This window comes from Malaya genurostris, chromosome 3 (assembly GCF_030247185.1).
Source record: "Malaya genurostris strain Urasoe2022 chromosome 3, Malgen_1.1, whole genome shotgun sequence".
Taxonomy (NCBI): Eukaryota; Metazoa; Arthropoda; class Insecta; order Diptera; family Culicidae; genus Malaya; species Malaya genurostris.
The window spans coordinates 240,473,568-240,497,199 of NC_080572.1; the positions used below are offsets into that span (position 1 = coordinate 240,473,568).

At 37.2% G+C, this 23,632-nt stretch overlaps 1 protein-coding gene across 3 annotated transcripts in view; it reads left to right on the forward strand.

The window, feature by feature from the left end:
• Nucleotides 1-917: 917 nt before the first annotated feature.
• The window catches only part of LOC131436880 (methylcytosine dioxygenase TET), a 406,314-nt gene continuing 383,599 nt past the window's right edge, over nucleotides 918-23,632 (forward strand). For 2 of the 3 annotated variants that reach the window (XM_058605845.1, XM_058605847.1), the window contains exon 1: nucleotides 918-1,074. The gene's annotated coding sequence lies outside the window, so the exon portion shown is untranslated. Of the gene's footprint in view, nucleotides 1,075-1,094; nucleotides 1,224-23,632 lie in introns of those variants that run through there. The other variant, XM_058605846.1, reaches the window with a different exon arrangement.

Genomic DNA, 23,632 nt, shown 5'->3' on the forward strand with positions numbered 1-23,632 from the left:
GATGTGAACACCTACTACATTATATTTATGAAACACGTAACTGTTGTGGGATTGCGCTACTAAATGCCATTGTCCATTAAAAACTACGTGAAAAGTAGGGTTGAAAATATTCACAAAACTTATCAGGTACCCATGATGTGATTATTTTTATGAGTGATCTAATTCAGCAATTCATTATGCCGAGTTCGAGAATCGATTTTATGGTCTGTCTGTGCATTCCAGATTCATCATGAGGATATCACGTACTTAAGATTGAAAATTTATTAACAAGCAGAAATACTCGTTAATACAGTAGGTCCACCCTAAGCAAGAGGGAACAAAACATGCCCGGCAAGGACAACGCCGAAGTCGTTCCACAACCTGAACATATCCCGAACACTGACGGTCCCGAAGCCCCTACTCGATACCGTATACCATCTGTCCGGTGCTTGAGCTGCGTTTGCGTGTGTGTGCGTGTCCTGACGGCTACGGTTTGCTCATTATGCTCGACCATTTTCCTACTTTCCGCCAACCCGCTCCTGCTCTATGCTCTTTCGCATCCATCCAAGTGCACCAGCAGCCGATGACGCACCGAAGACGGACGAACAACGACGCACATATTGTCAGCATAGGAAGCATAAACAAGCCAGCAGAGTAGTGTGCGCGTTCGGGATCGACGGGAAGGACCCTCGCTGGTGTTGGTGTGTGAGCGTGCGTGTGTTGCTTGCTTGTATGGCGTATAGTAACTTGCACAACCCGAACTGTATCCCTCTCTCTCTCTCTCTGTTTTCTGTTTCTAGCGAACCTAGCAGGATTGCTTGGATGCGTGTGTCACTAACACTAACACCAGCGTCGTAGTTGCAAGTGGGAGAGAAGGAAGACTATGCTGCTTGTGGTTGTCGCGAGGCGGCATTTATTTTTTTGCGGCATTCGTAGGGATAGCAACAGCAGTAGCAGCAGCAGCAGCAGCAGCAGCACTCAGTCAGTCAGTCAGTCAGGAGCACGGTCGTACCGCTTCCCTCAATGTTTATCGTGCTCAGTTGTTGTGTATCTTTCGTCGAGTGACAGTATCGGTGTTGCGAACTCCATGGAAAGGTAAAACTCAGTTCCAATTTGTGGCTGGGAAGCGTTGGCGGTTTATTCTGCGCTTTCTTTTTCCTGTGTGCTAGTATTTTTTTCCTGTATTGTTCGGTGGCGAATTTTTTGGCTGGTTCCTCTTTCACAGTTCTGTGTGACAGAAATAGGTGAATAGTGAGATGCGCTTTGATGTTTTTTTTTTCGTTTTATTTTTGGGGTATTATTTTGATTAGTGAAGACGAATTTGTGGGTTTCGAGCCTGGTGGCGAGCGAAGCGAAGAGTAGATATTTGTGCGTATGTTCGGTACAGTGAATCCCATGAATTGAAAACACCAAATACCATAAGTGTCAAACGGAAACATCAATAATTGTTCAGTGATAACGAAAAGGCTAGAAATGTATCGAAACAAAACAAAGCTGCGTATGGAATGGAACCACGTAACTGCGTCGATAAATTTGATAAAAAAAAGTGATGAGCATACAACGAAAACAAACAGAGAGTGTGTGTGAGCGATAGCAGAGATAAAACAAAGTGCGCGAATAAAATTTGTTCCTAATAGTAGAGAGAAAAAAAAACACGATACAAAGGAAGTTGCCTATATTAAATCAAACCAATTGTGTCTAATCAAAACGCGCGCCATTAGCACGAAACGACTGAGTGAAAGAGAAGCGAAATGCATTTTGGTCATAAAGTGTGATAGCACGTTGGCTTATATCTATACATATTTTTTTTTGTTGATTTACCATCGTGCCGTCGTCGGTCAGAAAGAATTTACGGTGATTGAAACAAATTCACAGTGCAGTGTCCAATCGAGCAGTGGGATTGTAGTTTTGTACTTAGTTTTTTATTACTTGGATTTTGCTCTCCTCACGGAGGACCACGCGTCTCCTTCCGTTTGCCAACGGAACAGAGATCGAAAGAGAATAGTGACAGCTGAAACGCCACCAAGCTCATCAAACATCAACGATATGAAGAAACCACCAACAACAACAACAACAACACCACCAGCAACCAAAAAGGAATAAGTATTTACTGATGCCACTTTCTTGTTGAACACATCTGCTACTTACCGGGGCCGCCGTGAATAGAAAACCCGAATGCTTTCGGCTCCGTCCGTTTTTCCTCCTTCGCTGGTCCTGGTCCGCATCCCGAACTCGGGAGATTTCTATTTTAGTAGTCCTAGACCTACAGCCTTCGTGCTTCTCTGTCAGATTAAGTCCTTCACAGTCCTTTGCAGTGGTGGTGGTGGTAGTAACTCGAAATTTTTGGTGACACAATGTTCCTCCGGATATGCTCTCCTGGTTGCCGACTGGGTGCATGGTCTCCCGAAAACCCCGAGCCCCGAGGAAAGGAAGGGATGCGGAAAATACGTATTATGTTACCGTTTGCACCGAAAAGCAATGCCCTGATGATGATGTGTGCTTGTCTGTCTTGCCCGGTCTCTCCATTTTTAATGGATAATCAGAGCTGGGTGCATTTGGTTTAGTTTGTTTTTTTGTTTTTTTTTTTGGTGTAGCCGTTCCGTCGATTACACAAGACAGTGACTGTGGTGACGGTGGAGGAGGTATTTTTTTTCCCGAACTCTGTGCCAAACCGGATTGCATCCTGTGATTGTTTTGTGGAGTAGCCTTGATGGATCATGTGTAATGTGTGTCCAGTGCGTTTCTGCATTAGCTGAAACAAAAGGTTTCACTGACATTGTCATTCGCAAAAAAAAAGTTTTCCATTCGGAATTTATGCTGATGCTGCGGACAGAAGGTGAATAAAACACGTCTTTTGTCGAGAGAACACTTCAGAATGCCTGTAATAGGATTCACTGTGATACGTGACGGGACGGAATTATTTCCTTCGGGTAAAAAGCTTTCTCTGGTTGATTAAACAGTAGGAATACGGTACTTTTACTCGTTTATACCAGTTAAAATTCAACAATTACTTTTCATTTATTCGTGGTTTTCATAATTGTGTGCAAAGCTTCACTCATTCCTTCTTACGTCTTGCTGACATCAGATGGTTCGCACTTGCAAAAATCAAAAGTAACTTATGAGAATCAGACCTTTGCTTTGCCACAAGCTTGCTGATCATAGAAGCCTTTGAATCAAGAAACGATTTTGAAATACAGGTGCTTTACCGACAGAAAAATTCCACAATAACAACCAATTTTGAACGAGTGTTTTCGATGCTACACCATGCTATGACATTTACAGGTGACGCAATCTCACATATGACACAATCCATAAGAACGTAATTCGTAAAATTACTTGAATTTTACAAACATGATTTAAATATGTGTCAAACAATTTCAGCCTTTTAAGCTGGCGTGTAAATTCATATGTTTCAGAATTCAAAAATATACCTGAATACGTTAAACATATGTTCAAACGTTTGTAAAACGAGTCATTATTGACGCTCGAATATGTCGGTCTCAGAAGACGTTAATTTACATGATTTTCTTCTAGATGTAAACTTCTCATAACAACATTTCCACAGACAAAAACCATTTTCGATCCACAAAATATCAACGAATCATTTCTGTCTTTCTTCATAGAAAGGATATAGATCTACTGAAAAAAACCGTCATGTTTTAAGCAAAATAACTTGATTTCCTTTCGTGTTTCATATTCGAAAACATCACATTATACTATGTTCACACTACAAGTTAAAACGAGTTTTAACTTTGATTTCATGTTTTAAGCGAAATAACATGTTTTACTTTTGCGTTATTTCATATTCAGAAACGTCAAATTAAAACATGTTTTCCCGAAATAACATGATATAATTGTCAGTGCAGCACAACCCTGCTAGCATTTTCCGTCACTTTTCGACTGTGTCAATTGACAAGCTGTTTAACAACAGCAGTTTTACATCAAAGTAACCATGTAATCATAATAAAATAAAACTGGAAACTGATACAACCATATATTTTTTGTATTAAGAAGATGACTTTTTTGGTCATTTGCTGCTCAAAAATATTTATTTCTCGTAAATGACCAACGCTTTGAAGCAATAAACCTTCGAAACGTTGGAAATAAACGTGAAACGGAAACATCAACCATAGCTAGGAGGAGTACCTGGCTTATTTCTTATTTTCCGGATGTTGTCAACGTACTTTTTTTACGGTACAACCGTTTTTTGTTTTTTTAATTATGACTTTTGGTCATTTGTTGCTTAAAAATAACCATTTCGCCTAAATAGTTAACTTTTCGATGCAATAAATCTTCCAAACGTTGGCAATTAACGTGAAATGAATATTTAAACCCAACATATGACCAAAAAAAGATTTTTTATACTCTGAAATAAGCGATTAACTTAATATTAAGACCAATTGCTCCGAGGCATTATGTAAAACCACATCTCTTGAAGCCGGAAATCCTGGAAATCTTTAATTTTATTCTCTGTAGATTTTCCTATTCTGAAGTATTACAAACTATACTACGAAATTACAGTAAAGATCAGCAGTAACTCTCTCTTGAAGAGTGCTTAATTTCTGCGTGGTAGACATTTTTGCAGTTTGTTTCTAAACAAACTCAATAACAAGCAATCGCCCTTATTCTGAATAACGTCGTATCGTTTTTTCCCTCGTATTTCATTTGTATTCCCAATAACGCTAGCAAAATCAAAGGTAGCTATGATTCGATCGAACCACATTCGATCGAAAAACCAATACGTCGTTATTCAGAATATGGGCGAATATGTCATGAGTATAACGTAATCCAAGTGTGAACAGTTCGGTTTTATTTTTATATTATTAACGTTAATACTATGTTATAACTCCGATTTCATGTTTTAGGCGAAATAACATGTTTTACTTTTGCGTTATTTCATATTCATAAACGTCACATTAAAACATGTTTTCCCGAAATAACATGATATAATTGTCAGTAAAGCACAACCCTGCTAGCATTTTCCTTCACTTTTCGACTATGTCAATTGACAAGCTGTTCAACAACAGCAGTTTTCCATCAAAGTAACCATGTAATCATAATAAAACAAAACTGAAAACTGGTACCAACGTTGCCAGGTATACCGATTTCTCGGTATTTATACAGATTTTTGACCTCTATACTACAATACAGATATGTACTCCCAAAATACCGATAATTCACGGATCACACAGATAAGTACCGATTTTGTTTTTTAGCTTGAATAGACATGAGAAAAGGTTGACGTGGGACCTTTTTTTATCACCTTGGTGATATATACTACTTTTTATCTTGGTGACATCTACTACTTATGTAGAAGAGATTCTGATACCGATATAATGCAGCTAGATTTTTGCGCTGAATACAGATTTTTGGAAAAATGACCTGGCAACGCAGATAGGTACAACAATTTTTCTTAGTGTGAACAGTGCGGTTTTAACTTTATATTACTATCGTTAAAACATGTTATTTTCGGCCGGTGTAAACATAATATAACATGTTTTCCTTTCGTGTTATTTCATATTCGAAAACGTCACATTAGAACATGTTTGCCCTAAATAACATGATATAATTGTCAGTCAAGCACAACCCTGCTAGCATTTTCCGTCATTCGACTATGCCAACTGACAAGCTGTTGTCGAATCAGTTTTTCATCAGGGTAGCCATGTAATCATACTAAAACAAAACTGGAAACTTGTGTAATCATTCTTGTTTTTGAGCTTGATCTAATCTAATTGATCTAATATTATTACCATGCGGTTGTGGAAAACCAAGCTTTTTTAAACCGGAAATGCAAGCCTCATTTTTTTTTCCTGTAGAATTCGTATTCCGAAGTATTACAAAATATACTACAAAACGGAATCCGGAACCCAAACAGTGAAGAGCAACTGCAACTCCTTGAAGAGGGATGAAAATGCAACACAAGTGCTTATCTCCCCGACTTTTCTATCCGCATTCTATTTTCTCGCTGAGGTGGGTCAATGATCAAGCTTGAATGTATTAGTAAGCGACTTAAGCGTTTAAATTCGCTTTTGTCAACTACACCATTACATTATAAACGAGCCAGAATGGATAAATTTTTGTCAAAAACTAGCTCATTGAACATAATGTTTCAATGGAACTTTTTGAATGACTTGAGAAAGGCACTATCACAACACTAGGAGGTTAAGGAAGAGATTTTTATTTAAAATATACCCACCAATCAGCAATCGATAGCCCAATTAACAACGACTACACCGCAAAACAATTGAGTTTAAAAGGCGACGCATCAATTCATAAGAGCTTAGTTCGTAAAATAACCGAATTATACAAGAATGATATAAATATTCATCAAACGTACCCCGCCTTTCCAGCAGCCGTATGAAGTAACGTGTTGCAGCAATTGAAACTTTGTCAAAATGTATTGAACATGTGTCAAATCTAGTGTAAAAAATGAGTCATCTACAAATTTGAGTGTTTTAAACCTTAGAATTTGAGTTCCTTGCACTCAAAATAGAGAAACTCTTCATTCTTCGTTTCGACCGCAACTAGGTTAAAACCGGGTATAAATAAACGATATAATAATAATTCATTCTTCGTGAATATATATCTGGATTTTTAGTTTAAGTCATTCTTCTTTCGCTTAAATGGGAAGCGCAAAAAAGTGATTCAAACCCGAATTTGACCGGTTCTGAGTCAAAATTGAACGATTTTGATATCCTTATATTGGACTTCTCACTTAACATATTTGAAACCGCAAGATTTCTTGTGAACACATTTATGATTGATGATTCATGGTTTAGAAAAAACCGGATCTAGAAACGGCAATGATAACTGATGTGTTCTTAAATTCAATCAGAATATTTTGAAAATGAAAACGCACTGAACTGCAACAAGTATTTTTATCACTCAAATGTTTGAAAACTCAACACTTACTCTAATGTTTGAACAAATGCGAACGAACTCATGGTTTGAGTAAATTTTACTCAAATTTTGACATTTGGTTCCGGTTTATGAATTTGAGTAATCGCAACTCAAATCATGAGTTATATTCAAAAAGCGTGTATATGTCGATCACAGAGAACGTAAATTTGCACTTTTATTTTTTTCCTAGATGTATACTTCTAGTTCTTTCCTCCGAAACAACAATAGATACCACGAACAATGAAACGCATAACAATGGTGATGAATTCACAGCAGTTGCCCCAGAAGACGTAGAAACAAATGAAACTAGTGAACAATGACGACGTAGACTCCAACAGTGGTGAAAGAAACGACGACAACGACCAAAATGGCGACAGTGGATTACCGGATCTCCCAGTGGTATCTGGAGATAGCGTAAAGTATTTCTGTCTGTCAATGAAATTTTTTTATTTGGCAAGACCACACACTTAAAAAAAAATGTGTAAATTTACATCTTACAAGACAACATCATATTCGAGCGTCAAAAATTGCTTATTTTACCGTCGATCTAACCAATGTCTAATGCATTCTGGCATATTTTTTATATACTGAATCATGTAAATTTACACGCTTTCTTAGAAGGCGGGGTATGTTTTACACACATTTTGGTACAATTCGGTCATTATACGAATTTCCTTCTCATGAACTTTGCCATATGTGGATTTACGTCACCTGTAAATTTCATTACTTTCTACTGTGCACAGTAGATTCCCTTTCGCTAAAACTCTTCGTTCGAACTAGCAAATTGCGAGTGGAGAAGATTACAAATGGTAGAAAAAATTTGCTTTGTCTTTCATTTTCTTCATTACTTGTGTATAAAATACTCAACGATTGAGTTAAATGATGGTGGTAAAAATTGATTCAAACAAACTGATTTTTTTTAAAACTGAATAATTTCAAATGATGGTGATTTGCAAAGTTCATTGAATTCCAAAGACAAAAGCTGATAAAATTATTAAATTACATCTACCGAACGAAAAACAAGTCAACAGTAAAAAAAAGTTAAATGAAACTGAATGAAAATGAATATCTGCGAAATACTAACTGGACGCGAACTTACAACCTTCTCTGAATGAATGACGATTTTTCGTCCTAATACCTAAACCGAAAAAATCATAAAATTTTAATAATATTTAAAATCCGTTTCTTCAGGAGACACAATCAGTTATATTTTGAATAACTTATAACTTTGAATAACTTGGCTATGGGTAAAAAAGCGTTCTGTCGAAAATGTCTGCGATCAAAGTAAGCTGTGGTACAAACATAACGTTTCACCAGACAACATGCCCGGATAGAAGTGATTTGCAAACCAATAAAAAAATGTTATTATTAAAAGCAAACATCTCAATGGTAGAAAGTAACATTGAAGTTGAAATATGAAAAATTATAACAAAGTCTGCATAGGAAAATAGCAACAAAATGTAACATTTTGCCATTGTAATATCAAAGCAAGAACAAATTGTTTATAGGAGAGGAATTTTTCAGTAATTTGATATTCTAGCTTTCATAATATTATGAGAATTTCTCTTATCTGATTTTGATGTATTTTATGAAATTGTGTATTATTTGAAAATAGAACTACTGGATCAATTGTACTTTATGGAAAATCAATAACGAATAAAGATATAATAAGTATTTTTGGTGCTAAACAGATGATGTCCAATTTCTTGATTCTTTCGATGAAATATCAAGAAAATATCAAATATCTCTATGACAGCACAGGAACATCAAGAAAAGATATCTTTGTTTGTTGTTGACATCTACTCTGGTATCTCATTCGTAATGCTGGCAATAACTGGATGACTTTCATGAAAAATGTTGAGCACTTTTAAAGGATTTTGCGTAGTTCAAACTTGGAAATCAATTTTGTAGAATTTGGTAAACTTTTACCAAATCTTCAACAGTTGAACAGTTCATTGGTTAAATTGATTACAAATTGATCAGAGTTAAATTTTTGACGTAAATATGCTTTACTTTACTATGGGACGACTTAAAAAAAAATATCACATGAGTGAGTGATGAGTTTTTTCTTCACGCCATCGAAGATATGATCAGCAATTTGTGCTAGAATGTTCAGTACTATGAGATAATCACAAATACGTCGAAATTAAAGTTTTCTAAAATGTTTTGCTAGCCTGCGTAGTTGACTCGTTTAGTTCAGATCAGAATTAAAATGAATCCAATTATAGGGTTCCGGTCAGGAATTCAGTTTCAGAGTCCAAGACCAAGATTTTTCAAATTTTCCTAATCCTGATCTGAAATTCAGTTAACCGTCCTGAATTGAGTACCAGTATTCAGGTATTGAAAGCGAATTTCAGAACTTAATTCTAAGACTGGGTTTTGGAACCGAAACCAGGAACTGAGATGAGGATCTTGATTTGGACCCCGGCTTTGAACTTGAATCTAAATTTTGAAACTAAATTCTGGAATTGGAATTGAGATTCAATTTCAGAATTCAGATTCAGAAGGCTGAAACTCCAAATTTCAGTTGTATTTCCAGAATTCAATTCTTAAATGCATATCTAAATCCTGGTTCAGAATTCAGTCGCAAAATGCAGGCCTGGATCCTGGTTCCAAATTCAGTTTCAGAGCACAAGTTCAGTGATCGGTTCAACAATCCTCTAGAGCTAGAATTTGGATTTGGAATTCATCTCCTGAGCTTAGGTTCAAAATTAAGTTCCAGAATCTTGCATCAAAATTTGAGTTTCAGAATTCTGATTTTTTCTACCATTCGGTTCCAAAATTAGGATCCACAATTCGAATTCTTTAACGTAAAGGAAACTGTGAGTAAAACTTTGTTGTTAATTTAGATACTAATTCTTCTAAATTAATATTACTCACTTTCTGATATTTGAACTAAATAAGCAAAAGTGAGTACAATTACTTACTTGAGAGTAACATTGAAAGAGCGTGTGTGTACAAGAATAGATTGGCTTTCAAACGCAAATGTCAATTCAACTCAGCGCCTCCTATGTTCTACTTATTTCCTCAATCAATCTTTCGGAATTGGTAAAATTTCCGCATTCGTGAAACTTTTGCGTGAAAACATCTCTAATACTGAACCTATGTTTAGATATTGATGCAAAGCGAAGTTATGTAATCAATTTTCATAGTCGAAATTAAAGGTTGTAACTACTACTATTTCAGTACAGAGGCAACAAAAAATCAACATTGTCAATCTATAAAATTCTAATAAGAAGAAATCAATGAGATTTTTACCTTTTTCTAAAAGAATATTCTCCGGTCATTCGAATTTCAACGGCCAATAAATGAAAATTCACTGGAGAATAAACATTCGTATTTATTTTGACAGCTTCATTCGGAAACATCATCGATTGAACTACAGGGCTATCTACTTGTTAAACTGTCGTTAGAAAGCCATTATTATAAATACTCGAATGTATTGTTGAAGCAATGCTAAAACAATAAGAAAAATATTCTTTAACGGTTCTCAAAAATTTATAGGATAAACTTTATTGTTGATTTCTATTTGAGTTGTGACCCTTTCCCCAGTTCCACTTCAGTTTCATTTTCGGGCCCCGGGTCGGAAAGGAAGAATGTTTAATGGCAGCTGTTACCTTTATGTGTTCGATCCAGTCGGCAGCTTTCAGCTGATAACATGACTGGACGGGACTGGCTTACTTCTCGTGACGAGAAGTGTGACGGGGAAACACAACGCCTACTGAGCTCACGACTGTCAAATCCCTTATCATGCTTTTTGTTGTTGTTCGATAATTTCTAACGACTGAAACGATCAATAGGGAAACCATTTGATTCGAAACACACAAAAAGTCAGTTTAATAATTTGTTTTGATTTAGGTGTAAATCGCAATGTAATACCTATTTATAATCGTCAAATTATTCTAAAATACGGAGATAAAAAAAGTATTAAAACAACTTATTCATTTTCATGAATTTTCAGTTCACGATTCAGCAAAGCAGCAGCACCAGTGCATTCGGTTGTTCCTTTGTGGATGCCAAGTTCTCTTGACACGATTCGGAGCGGTTGCGGTTGGTTTTTCAGCACCCCGAACATTTCAAGTGTTTATTACAAATTACACGCTGACAAAGAAGAGTGCTCTTGTGAGTGCACCGTTCCTTCCTTCTTTTTATTTCAACTCCGCATAATCAGCCCCACCGTCCACTTCAGTTATAAGAAAAACATAAATAAAAAGCAAAAAATAAAGAAAGAAAAAGAATCGTCGCTATGTAGGTCAACTTTCGTAATCGCTAATTGCAAATCTTTTTTTTGTTTTTCGTGTATAAGCAAAATTTCACCACGGGTACAAGCATAACTACAACGTACACGCTGCCGAAAAGTTACTTAATTTTAAGTACTTTTTTTTGCTCGATAAAGCAGTTGCGTGCAGGAACTTCATAGTTAGTAAACGATTCCCCAGATGATCCCATATAAAAAATACACAATAGTAAATTATATTTACTCAATGGTTGAGTTGAAGTCGAAAAAGTAAGTCTGACAAAAATCGGAAGAGTGAGTTAAGGTGACATTTACAGTAAAAGTCTACCGTTGAGTAGTCTTTCGTCTTCGTATAGCAGAGATGCCAGTTCTGCAGATTCATCTATAATTCGGCTGATTTATAAATCAAGCTGAAGACATTTTTTGTTGCAGTTTTTTTTTTATTCTGTCTGAAGACATTTGAAATTTCTTCCTTGTTTCTCTGCCGTTCAAGCATCTGGTCCCATCAAAACCGTTCGTCAACCCACGTAGATAACAAACCACAAGCTGCCTACAGGAACGAATTCCCCAATCTATTCAGTAAATCACGGCACGTCCCAGTTCCGATTGATATGGGTGTAAAATCAGTAATCAAAACGGCAAACAAAAGCCACATCACATCAAAGTCCGTCCACAGCCACCCGCAGAATCAGGTTTCTGTCGTCAAGTTCCGTTGTTACTTTGTTCCCACATTCTTTTGCCGGTAGCCAGCAAGTCTGTCCCGGTCAGGGAACACCAATCTGATTACCGCCGATGATTTCTTGATGAAAAGGTGTTGAAACCATTTCGCAACCCTTTTCCCCCTTTCTTTTCTCATATTTAATTTTTCCTGCCGCACTTTCTTGCGGGGAAACACCAGACCAGAGAGTAACAGCACAGCAGCTGTCAATGATTGCTCCCGAGGCTGACTCCTGTCCAGTGTGGATGACTCATATCAACGTGACCTCCCCGGTCAATGGCAACAAATCAATCGAAAAAATCGAACTTTCGGTACACCACCGAGGAATGGGGCGAGGTTTGATCCTCGCACCAGAATCAAAGCCCGAAATCGGACGGAAGAACCACGGAGCGAAGCAACGGAGGAAAACATAAGGTTCATTCACTTCCAGCAGGTCATTTATATATATAATGCCACCATGGCAATGCTTGAACGACGTCTTCGTCGTCTCCTTTCCCGGTCACCAGCTTCCCCTCCATCATCCATCGCCAAAGGCACATGGTTCCTTTCCTTTTCCCTTTTGCTCGGATATTTGGAATCCGCTGATGGGTCCTTCTCAATTTTCGACGGTTTCGGTTTCTGTCTTCTGGTTGCCGTTTGGCTGTCTTTTCTCATGGCTCTCAATGGTCCCGTCGGCAACAGCACCGGTAGGGGTCCTGTTGTATGCATGGTAGATTAGAAAGGTAGGAAGGAAGCAAGGCAGGGAGATACGCACGCAGTCCAGGTGTCTCAATTTTCTCCGATGATCGCACATTCAAACCGTCTGGCAGAGGCTCTGGTAGTTCTCAGCGGTTCTGGCCGTGGAAATAAATGGAAGCGACGGAAAAAGTAGCGGTGACAACGGGAAAGGTGTTCTTTTTCGTGCACGGTCTTACGGTTTTCCTTTTCATTTTGGAGTGCGCTGAGAAGCTTGCGGGCACCGACAATTTCCGACTGTAATCTCTTGTCGGGTTTTCGAGCGCGCTCTTGTCCGAGATAATGAGGATTTTTGCGTCTCGATGAAGCTGTTCGCGGCGGCGGTGGATTATTTATTTTTCTCCAATGCCGGTAGGACCGGAAAGGGCATCGGTGAACACGATATGGGATGATTAATGCGAGAGCAGTTTAGTGTGCGGATGGGATTTACATCCGCGGTGACAACGATTTAGAGTTTCAGACCAATCTGATGCGACTTATTTTCAGTTCATATCGAAAAGATTTCCAGTTGAACTGTCAATAGTTTATAGGCTGTAGTTCAAAAACTGATAATATTACTGTCATTCCAATTGGCTTGGAATCGCAGTAGGCGTTTGCGCTGTGTGCAATAGTTTTTCCCTCTTGTCAAAGTTTTGGAAAAGAGAATTTTTTGCATATTTACATTTTGAAGTCTACATCCGAATTGATTAAAATTAGTGTTGAAAACATTCACTCTTGCTCGATCGAACACTCTGCCGACGTCGCCTAATCCAGATATAGTATATAATCCTGCTAAATATCAATGTTTTGCACTGCAACCAAGGATGCCAAGTGCCAAACAAATAAAATCTGTGCCCTGCAAAATCTGACATCATCTATCTTAACGAAAATATGTTCCATTTGCTTTTTAAATCTCGTCAGTAAATTAAGAGCTCATCCATAACAACTGAAAAACTTACACGGCCGAAAAAATTTACGAAACTTTGTAACTATTCTGTAGCTCCATGCCTTTACAGGCATTTATTTTCGTTGTTTTCTATTTATTTGACGATTTTGAACCATTTGTTGCGAGTTTGTTATTCCAATAAAACTGAGAAATCTGGCATTTCATATGCAGAAAATTTGAAAATCTGGCGAAATTCTACAAATTCTGGAAAAAGATTTGGTTTGTTAGAGTATCTGTCAAAATGAGAAAATGCCTGGAACATTGGCAACTCTGACTGTGACCGAATTTTCCCATTACTTTCATTTTTATCAAACAATTTTTAAGTGCAGCACTCCCTTCCCCGTGCTAATTGGAAATATCCGACTGTTTCTTGTGTTATTTTTAGAACAATTAAACTGTCTATTTACTATCTCTCTTTCACTTATCACTTTGATTTTAATATTATTAGAACAGTGCCAGTGTTTTTGACCAGTTGTTTACCATCCGACGTTCCGGCCTTCGGTACCAAGATTTTCTAAGCAAAATAAAGTTTGTCGTTTACAGTCAAATTGTTTATGTCTGGCGTTACGTTGTCTGGTCAATTTTAGAAAAAGCTATTTTATTTATTGCCAATGTTACGAATTTTTAAACGGTAGCTCTAAAAATTCTGACAGGATTTTTTTGCTCACACACTAATATTAGTACAAATGGAAACATACACTAGAAAAGGTCCTAAGTGCAAATGACAGTTTCTCTTTGTTTACTCTCTCTATTTTGATTAGTACTGTTGTTTTCGCTTGATGCCAAACCTAACCCAGTTTCCACCCTAACTGCTGTCAAACCGTTTGTTTGAAGTCAGTTTCGAACCTAGTTTCAACGTTGTTGAACTGAAAATCGAGTCAGTTTCCAACCTGGTTTTTAAATCAGTTTTACTCAAACCCCCGTTGCTAAGTGCGAAATCAACACAGTTTCGTGAAAAGTGTTTGTTTGATGAAACTACCCTGGGTCAGTTTCAGTTTTCTCAAGCGAAAACGACATACGTGTCTATCGGCAATCCCTCTCTCTAACACTTATAATGATGACTGAAACCATCAACTTTTGATCTGCACTTATGAATTTGTTGAAAAATACAGGAATAATAAAGAATTGAAAGAGAAATTAAAGTAAAGAAAACTGTCATTTGCACTTGGGATCTTTTCTAATGTTTATCAAGAAATGCAATATGCCGTGCACATCAGGGATGCCAGGTTAAATTTTTAAGCAGGTTTTAAAAAGTATGTGCTATTAAATTGTTGTAGTGACAATTGGAATAATTATCGCATTCTATCGTGCAAAATGAAAGCTAAATGATCTAAAGACGTAAATTTCCAAAATGTCCATTTAACATTTGATAATGAGTACAATCCTTGAATATCTACGGCGTCAATCAGAAATCTGTAAATTCAGGTATAAATCTGCATAAGTGGCATCACTAGTTTTCATATACTGGACTTATTTGTATGTGTGTACTGCGGGAAACGGACTGTGCAAATATTTATTTCGCAGGAGTCTAATCAAGTGTGAAATGCGCAATAATGAATTTACCCAATTTGTTTCAACGTCTAGTGCTACGATCCTATGGTCTCTAAGAATCCTACTTTGACAAGGCTCAAACATACGGTAACTACGCTGGTATTCACTAAGCACGAATAATGGCAGTAAAATAGCCTTTTATGAGTACCATAAATTCCTATAGCTCTATATCTGCTATCTGCAAGCTAATCTGTTAGAAAACGATCAGAATTCAGCTTTCAAAATGCACATCAACCATAGTTAAGTATTCTTTATGAAAAGCCAAAATCGGCCCTAATTCAGTGTCAAAAGCGATTGAAATGCCAACTAGCTATAATTTGCAGTCATAATACAGCGTTACTATGTGCTTATTGGTTATCTGGGTAGTTTACGAAACTAGCGTCTCATACTCTGAAACCCGAGTTTTAACGAGAAAAAAGTTACTAAATTGAATGAATCAAAATATTGTTATTAAAACAGTGAGGCATACGGCAATTCGCAGGGTAGAAATTTGAGATTTTTTTTTGCATCGAGTCTCAACCTGGAAGAATTCTTAGCCAGTCAGTTAAAATTTTTTACTAGCCATGTTCATGAACTGATGAATCGGCGGCTTCATCTTTTGACATGGACGGTCAAGTTCCACATCGCAATAAAAAATCCTGCCTTTACTGTATCGCTGTTTCGTAGAAATTGTTTAAAATTTTAGATATGGTTATTCGCTTCGTTAATTAAAACACAGTTCTGAGTTAACTGTTTTCTTTAGAGGGAATATCGGATTTATTTGGACTGTTTGTTTACCATTCAGCGAATTATTAGGAACGTTTGTCGGACTTTAAATCATACAATTCGGTTGTTTTTTTCTTTGTTGTCAAAAGTAATATTGTTCAGAAGAACTTTTTCTAATAGTTATTTTCAGATCCCGAAAATTTAACAGTGAAAGAACAAAAAATTATGTCCAATATCATATCATCTATTATCTGAATACTTTTCATAGGTTTTTAAGAGACTTTCAGCCGAAAGTTGATTCGTCTCTGAAAGAAAAATTATCATTGAGTCTAACGATAATGACATTTTCGATCGGCGTGATCAAATAAATACGGTAGCAGTGCGGTAAAAAAAAAGGTAGTCGTGCCGACTTTTTACCGCACCGCACCGATTTTCTTAAAATCGACTGCGCAACAAAAATGTCAGCGGTGGCGCATAGATCTAATTATTACTGTTGTTTTGATCATGTTTTGTTTTATTTTCTCCTATTTTGTTTGTCTCATTTCATCTTGTGTTATTTCATATTATTGTTGGTGAAATTTTCATGTCATTTTCACCTTAATTTTATTTCTTTTCAACCAAACTGATCTAAGACCAGTTTTTGTTGTTTTGTCTTTTACTTTTTTTCACTTGCGGTTTGTATTTGGCTCGTTGTGGTATTATTCGTTTTAACTTTTCCTTTTATACGTTTCCACTTTTGATATTTCCCATTTTTGTTGATGTTTGTATAATTTGTTTCGTATTCTGTCCGATTATTGTTCATCATTGTAATTCAATTTTTATCTCTTTTCGATTTGCTTCGTCTGTATTTAATTTTTATCAAGCTTCTGTTTTTTTCTTGTGATTTTTGTCACATTGAAAAATTAATTGTATAGGAAAACCATTAGTATTAGTATGAGATATGCCAATACATTGGCTCAAAGGAAGAAGATGAAAATATACACAATTGCAACGAACTTTCACGTCACTACAACAGAAGTATTGCACATTTTTCTCTTTATTTTTCCTGTAAGATTGCTTCTTCTTAGAACCGGAATATACGTCGACTGATTACAACGCAATCCGTTGATTGTAGACCGAGTAATTACCAATAAGCACATACTAAAGGGTGATTTTTTTGGCAACACTGTATTTGACAGATGTGCCGAAATTGGACCTTGCGCGTGGGCTATCTAAAGCGGAGCCGCGACAAACATTTGCATGAAATCATCTTCAAACATTGAATTATATTGAATGTTCTATTGATTTCAAAAACGATTTCATCACTTTTCTCAATTTTTTAAGTTATATTTTTTTTAAATTTAATGCCACATTATGACAGCAAATAATGGCTAACTGGCATTTTAATCGCTCTTGAGACTGAATAAGGGTCTATTTTGGCAAAGTATACCTCTATGCGTAGATAATATGGCTTGTGTGAATTCAGAAAGCTGAATTCTGATTGATTTACAACAGACGTGCTTTCAGATTGCAGATATAGAGCTATAAGAATTTTCAACGCTCATAAAAGGTCATTTTACAACCTTTATTACTGCTTACTTTTTGCCATGATATTTGCACTATTCCCCTATTTATTCTGAATTATTCTTCATCTATCTCGTATGCTATCGTTCGTGTTTAGTTTTTTTTTTGTATAATTTCCTTCTCAATTTCATTTGAAATTAGGTTCGGTGTTGTTGTTTTCTATTACACATTTGAGTTATTTCCATGCAATATTTATCAAATGAACTTCTGTTTCAATTATGTATAATTTCTGCTTCATTATTACCTCTTTATTTTTTTCCTTTCTTCAAAGAAGGATATAGAATTGCGAGAAATCCCAACTTTTGATCGGAAACCAGTGAAAATGTATACGTGTGTGTTTTATTTGCAGATGACTAAACCAATTTTAACAATCTAAGGCTCGTTTAAAGGTTACTATCAGTTTATTGATGAAGTTCGAAGCTCAAATGGCGGTCACTTTTGATTCCCGATATAATGGTAAAAATGTCGTATCCGACAAAATGCGCACTTTTTTCTCCGCACAATTTTCTCGGCGATCGTTCCGATTTAAACAAGTTTAGGCATGTTCGAGACTTTTATTGAATTGTGTATCAAGTCTTCGAAGATATAATCCTTCAAGTTCAACGATCTAATTGCTGACACTTCTTGTTCCGGAAATATAATCGTATAAGTGACGTAACCGTCAAATCGTCTTGTTATTTCCGAAAGTGATCGATTATCAAGTTCAAATTTCCCCGGCGAATGACCAATTGGTTAAAGCCGGGGCTAAATAAACCCATAGAAAAAAAGTTCAAATTTATTATTACTGATACTTTTCGTTTCGAACGAGTTGTCGAATATGCGACATAACCGCTGAAGTACGCTTTTGTTGACTTCCCGATTCAATTTGAATGAATCCTAATGAAAACAATATGTCAATAATTTTAATGCTGTTCAAATGAAAGAAAAAATAAATAATCGCAGCACTAGGTGGATTAAGTAGAAGTTTTTCGTTTGGTTTCTCCTTCAATTTAGCCTCATTGGCATGTCTTTTAGTCAATACGAAAAATACACCTAAAATCGTGTGGTTTCACATCTTTTGTGTACACACATTTGTTGCTTTTCACATTTTCACGCTCCCTTTTCTCGGAGTTGGCTTAACCGATTTCAATCATCTTAGGTTCGTTTGAAAGCTTCTATTGGATTTTTGATCAAGTTCTATGATGATATGACTAGCTCATCCAGTTCTGTAGATATAATCGTATAAGTGGCATTATTCTCTATCCGCACAATTTTATCAGAATTAATGAATGATCAAGTTCAAATTTGTGACGGAAGCATTGAAGCATACTTTTGTTATCTACCCGAATCAATCTGAATGAATTTGTTAAAAATTACTTAATAAGTAACGAAGTCTTAATGAGACTGTGTGAACGACAAGAGAAAGCTCTTTTGTTTCTCGTTTTGCGTATGCGTGTATTATTATTTTTTGTTTCATTCGTTTATTGTTTTCGTTTTAAGTTTAGACTTATTTCTTTGTAATTTCTATCACATATCACGTATCCCATCTCCTGTTAACATTTTTTTTCCTTTAGTACCATTTTCCCTCTTAGTTATTTGTTTTGATTATAGAGACTTCAACATTATTGTCACTTGTCTTTCGAGAGAAGTAAACTTTTTAACCCCTCAAATCCCCCAAAAAGCCTGGGAATCGGAAACACGTTAAACCCGATCTCTTCTTTTTTATTCTAATTTTGAGATGATTTTTCACCTGTTTTTGTTTTATTTGGTTCCTTATCTTATTTGATAATCTATCAAATGTTTGTCATATTTCTAATCGGCTTTCTTTTCCTATTTTTTGATTATGTTATTTTCATGTACTGTTAGTTGTATCTTTGATTTTCTTTGATCGCATTTTTTTCATTCTTGTCTCATATATGATTAGTTTTTGTTTCATATTTGCTGTTTTAATCTCATTTAAACTTCCTTTCGTTTAATGTCCGCCTAATTTTAAGACACAGTTTTTTTTTTCTAATTGTCGTTTTATTTGATAATTCAACAAAACGCGAATTGAAATGGATAGAAGAATAAAAATGAAATTCCTTCAGAGTCCATGAAATATTTACTGATCCGTGGAACTTTCTTGACATTGAACTTCCCTGGAATGTGTTGTTGTCATATTCTACCAAGCAACTCGATTAATCAGTGCTTTGTACGTTTTCAGTGTGATTCAATGTCACAGGCAAACTTTACATCCATTATTATTTGTAGACCACCATTTATCGGGTAAAAACATTTATGCTTATAGTTGCCTCCTTCAGGGTAGCTCAATGATATAGCAGTCCCACAAATGGAGATCTTTGCAAGCTCGTGACCTACATTGTCTGATTTTTAAATGACATTTTTTGGAATCGAAACAGTATCATGGTATTCAAAAAATTAAAAATTGTATTTTCCAGAAACCGGGGAATCTTCTCTAAATTCTTGGTTCTTATTTTAAATGAACAATCATCGATTCGTATGTTCGATTCAATAAGGACGAAAGTTAAGATCCTTATCCTATATTATTTTACTTTATCGAAGACTCGTTCTCGGCAAACTTTTTCACTAGATGCAATCGTTCAGCTCACAACTATTCACCCCAAGTTTGCGGATTGCTGTTGATAGCGGAAATCAATCGAAACGCTTTCCTTGTCCGGGAATGTATCACAAATGACAGATTTTCGAGTAAGAAACAACGTGTCAAGCTTTCCGTTGAAACCACTAAATTCTCGCACTCGAGTTTCTTCTTAGCCTGGCGACCGGTGGACGGGTTGCGGAAGAAAACTGCCCCATGGGCGGTAGGGGCGGCGGCGGCGGCAGCGGCGGATATGTTCAAAACTTCAGTGGCAGCACACTTCTTGTTCCCTTTCTGTTTCCAAATCGCCGTCCGACTAGAACTTTCCGATAGGAACACACAAAAGCAAACCAAAGCAAAAATTTCCTCATCGGATGTCAGAACTCAAGCAAGCCGAATCCAAAATCCAGGGAAAAGAAAAGTGGAAAGCTAGAGCTTCAACCATTCCGGGCCGGCGAAAGATACTCGAAGGGTTCGTGTTCGCTATATCGTTCCTATACCGTCGTCGTCGTCGTCGTCATCATGCGGGAGCAAGGAATGAAAAAAAACAAAGACTTTTCCTCATCCAGTTCCCACCCAACGACATCGCATGGGTGTGGGCCGGGAAGCTGCTCTGGGGCTAACTGACAGGGATGGGATGGGGGTGTTTATGGGAGAACAAGTTTAAAATTTATTTCAAAAGTTTTCGTTTAATTTTTTTTTCGGACGGCATCTTTTCCTACGTGGGTTTTTTTTTGTCTTTCAACTCTGTAGAAAGGCTGACGCTGTCTTCGACTTTTCCGGCTGCTACTGCCATTGCCGAAGGAATGGGACAGCGTCTTTGTCAGATGATTTTTTTTTCTAGCTTCGATTCGAGATACGAAAGATCGTTTTCTGGTGCGTCGGCGGTGGAAGGATATTTTTTTGACAATCTTTATCTTTTCGCCTTTCTCCGTACGTGACTGTTTAGGTGGTGCCGGCTGCTGGCTCCGGGGGGAGGAAAGGGGCAGAGTCTGCCGAGAGCTGGAACCGGATGTGTTGAAATCAAGCGAAGAATAAGAGTGGGACCTGTCCGGGAAGTTTTGGCCGGGCGTACAGTTCCTTGTAAGTGGATAGTTGCTTTTATTGCTTTGCCTGAAAAGTCCTGTTCCTGTTGGTGGATGAACTATGAGTGTTGCGCTTTATTGGATGGATGATTTATTTGATTTTCAGTTGTTTTTTTTATAGAATAGATGATTTAGTGGAAGGGAACATAAAGTAAAGAAATTGTTTTACCAGATTCTTTCCGCTTCCAAATTTCAAACGCGGAGTGCATCTCTGACAAGACGCACCACTGCCTGGCTCATCATCTGCATAACACCACCGCTTGATGACCCCCAGCAAATCTCGTTATTTCGTCTGCTGTCGGTGCCATGTGTCTTCGCATTCGTCGGATACTGCACCGGTTGCCGTTGCCGTTGTCGTCGTTTTTACCGTCACATCATGGTCCATTCCATAAATAGCACCGTGGAAGTAGACCAGGATAATTTCGACAACGACAACGACGCGTCGCAGCGACAACGGCGCCGCCACACTCCGCGTGTCGTAAAAATAAAAATACAACCAAAAATCATAACAAAAACAACGCCACACTAACACAAAAACGGGCCGTAGGCATAGCGTCCACCAATACACCGGGTTGCTTCGATGGAACAACAACTGGTAGGAAATTTCCAGCGGTAACACACTTCCGAGAACACGAAAAACTCCAAATAAAACCGTTTTCCATGTGAGAATCGTCATCACCATCATCATCATCATCGACATCACAATCGTCGCCTACCAGCCAGCCAACCGTGCCCCGCATGACAACTTCTTCGCTGCCAACTCCTCTCCGTTAGTTAGTTAGTACAAAACAAGTCAGTATAATATCCGCCATGGGACATGACTCAAGGAACGACCGAATATTTCGGGAGGAAAACATTGCACACTGAACTTGAACTTTTCCACCCACACAACTCGGAACACTCGGCCGATAGAACGACGACGACGACGATGACGATAACGACGACGACTCCCGATGGTTTTTCCCAACTCTGTATGTGTGTCAGGTCGCCCTCTAGGGTCGATTCTTGGTATCGCAAAGGACGCTACTTTTCGTTTTCACTCGCTTACTCTCTTTCTCTATCCCTCCGTTCGGGTTTTCGGTGTATGTGTGATGAAGATGATTGTATGCCAGCGTGTTCTCGTTTGGCGAAAATTTACTACGCGGAAAAACACGTTGTTTTTCCGACCGAGGCTCTTTGTTTTTCAGGCCATTCCTTCTGTGCCTATTCTTCTTCTGTCAGTTTGCAACCGAGCCCCATTCGGAAGGATTTCCTAGCACAGTGTTTTTCGGCTTTCTATCCGGCTTCTACTTTCCGCACGTTTGATTTACGTGCGGAACGAACCTCACCGTACGGGGCCAGTCGTCATACACAGCTGCTGGCACTGGCTGCTCCGGTACTGGTCAGATTGAGTTTTAATTTGCCACCCGAAGTGCCCACCACCATCCGGACGGAGAAGACCAACTTCTTGTGCCTGACAGACAGAATCATTCCAGCGGATTCCTCTTTCTATCTCTCTCTCTCTCTGCTTTTGGTTGCTCGATTGCGGGATGTGCCGAAGCAACATTTTCCTCCCCAAAAGAACAAAGTAAATTCGGGAGCAGGGCGACAGAGAGAAAAAAAAAACTTTTCTTGATAAGTGACAGCCGGATCTGATAGATCTTAGAATCCGGGAGACAATCGTAGATGGCTGTGCAGAAGGAAACAAAAAAATAAACAATCGGACGAATGGTTAATGGAGTTGGTTTTATTTGTTTTTGCGTTGTACTTTTGGACTGATAAAATTGTTTTAATGAATTGTTTAAAACTCAACCTTAACCGTATAAATGATTACATTGGAATATCATTCAGTAAAGCTTTTAGTATGCTAAATGATTTTTCAATTATTGATGTTACATTTAAGGGGCGATCAGGGTCTAACATTTGAAAATTCTTTTTTTCTATTTTTCATGGTGATCCTTAAGTGAAACGCAAAAAGTGAAAATAGTTATGTGCACTTAGCACAAAATCGGTACCCATGCGGTACCAAAAATTCCTAAATCTCAGTTAATTTTTCAAAAGGGCGTATAAGCAAGTTACAGTTACTCTTTAATCACTCTCTCTTTCGATTACTGTGATGTGATTAAAAAGATTTTCTTTGATATCACTATTCTGTTTGAAAGTCGAAAGTTCCGGGTATGATTTCATGAAAAGAGTTGAGTGATAAACTTGGAAACCGCTTGGTAATTAATAGAAAACAAAGTAAACAAAGAGAAACTGTCACTTGCTTATACGCCCTTTTGAAAAATTAACCGAGAAATAACCATTTATTTTTTCTTTGTACTTTTTTACATTAAAGCACTTGAAGAATATTTTGTCAACCTATCGGAACAAAACTCTAAAAATTTATGGGCCTTTAACTTTCCTTATATCATACTGCGAAGAGGCAAAAGCTCGAGTTCTGCTTCGATTGACTTGAAAATGTGTCAAAACATTCTTGAAATGTTTTATTATGACAAAATACAAAGAGAAAAAATAATTTTTCGAAAATGTTAGAACGCCACCTAGAAAAATGAATTGTTTTCTTTGATTTTAGAGACAATAAACTTTAAACGCGATTTTCTCGAAAGCTGATTTTGAAGGTCCATGTCCATCGTCATTCGAAAACTACGTCATCAATTTTATTTTAAATTTAGCACAC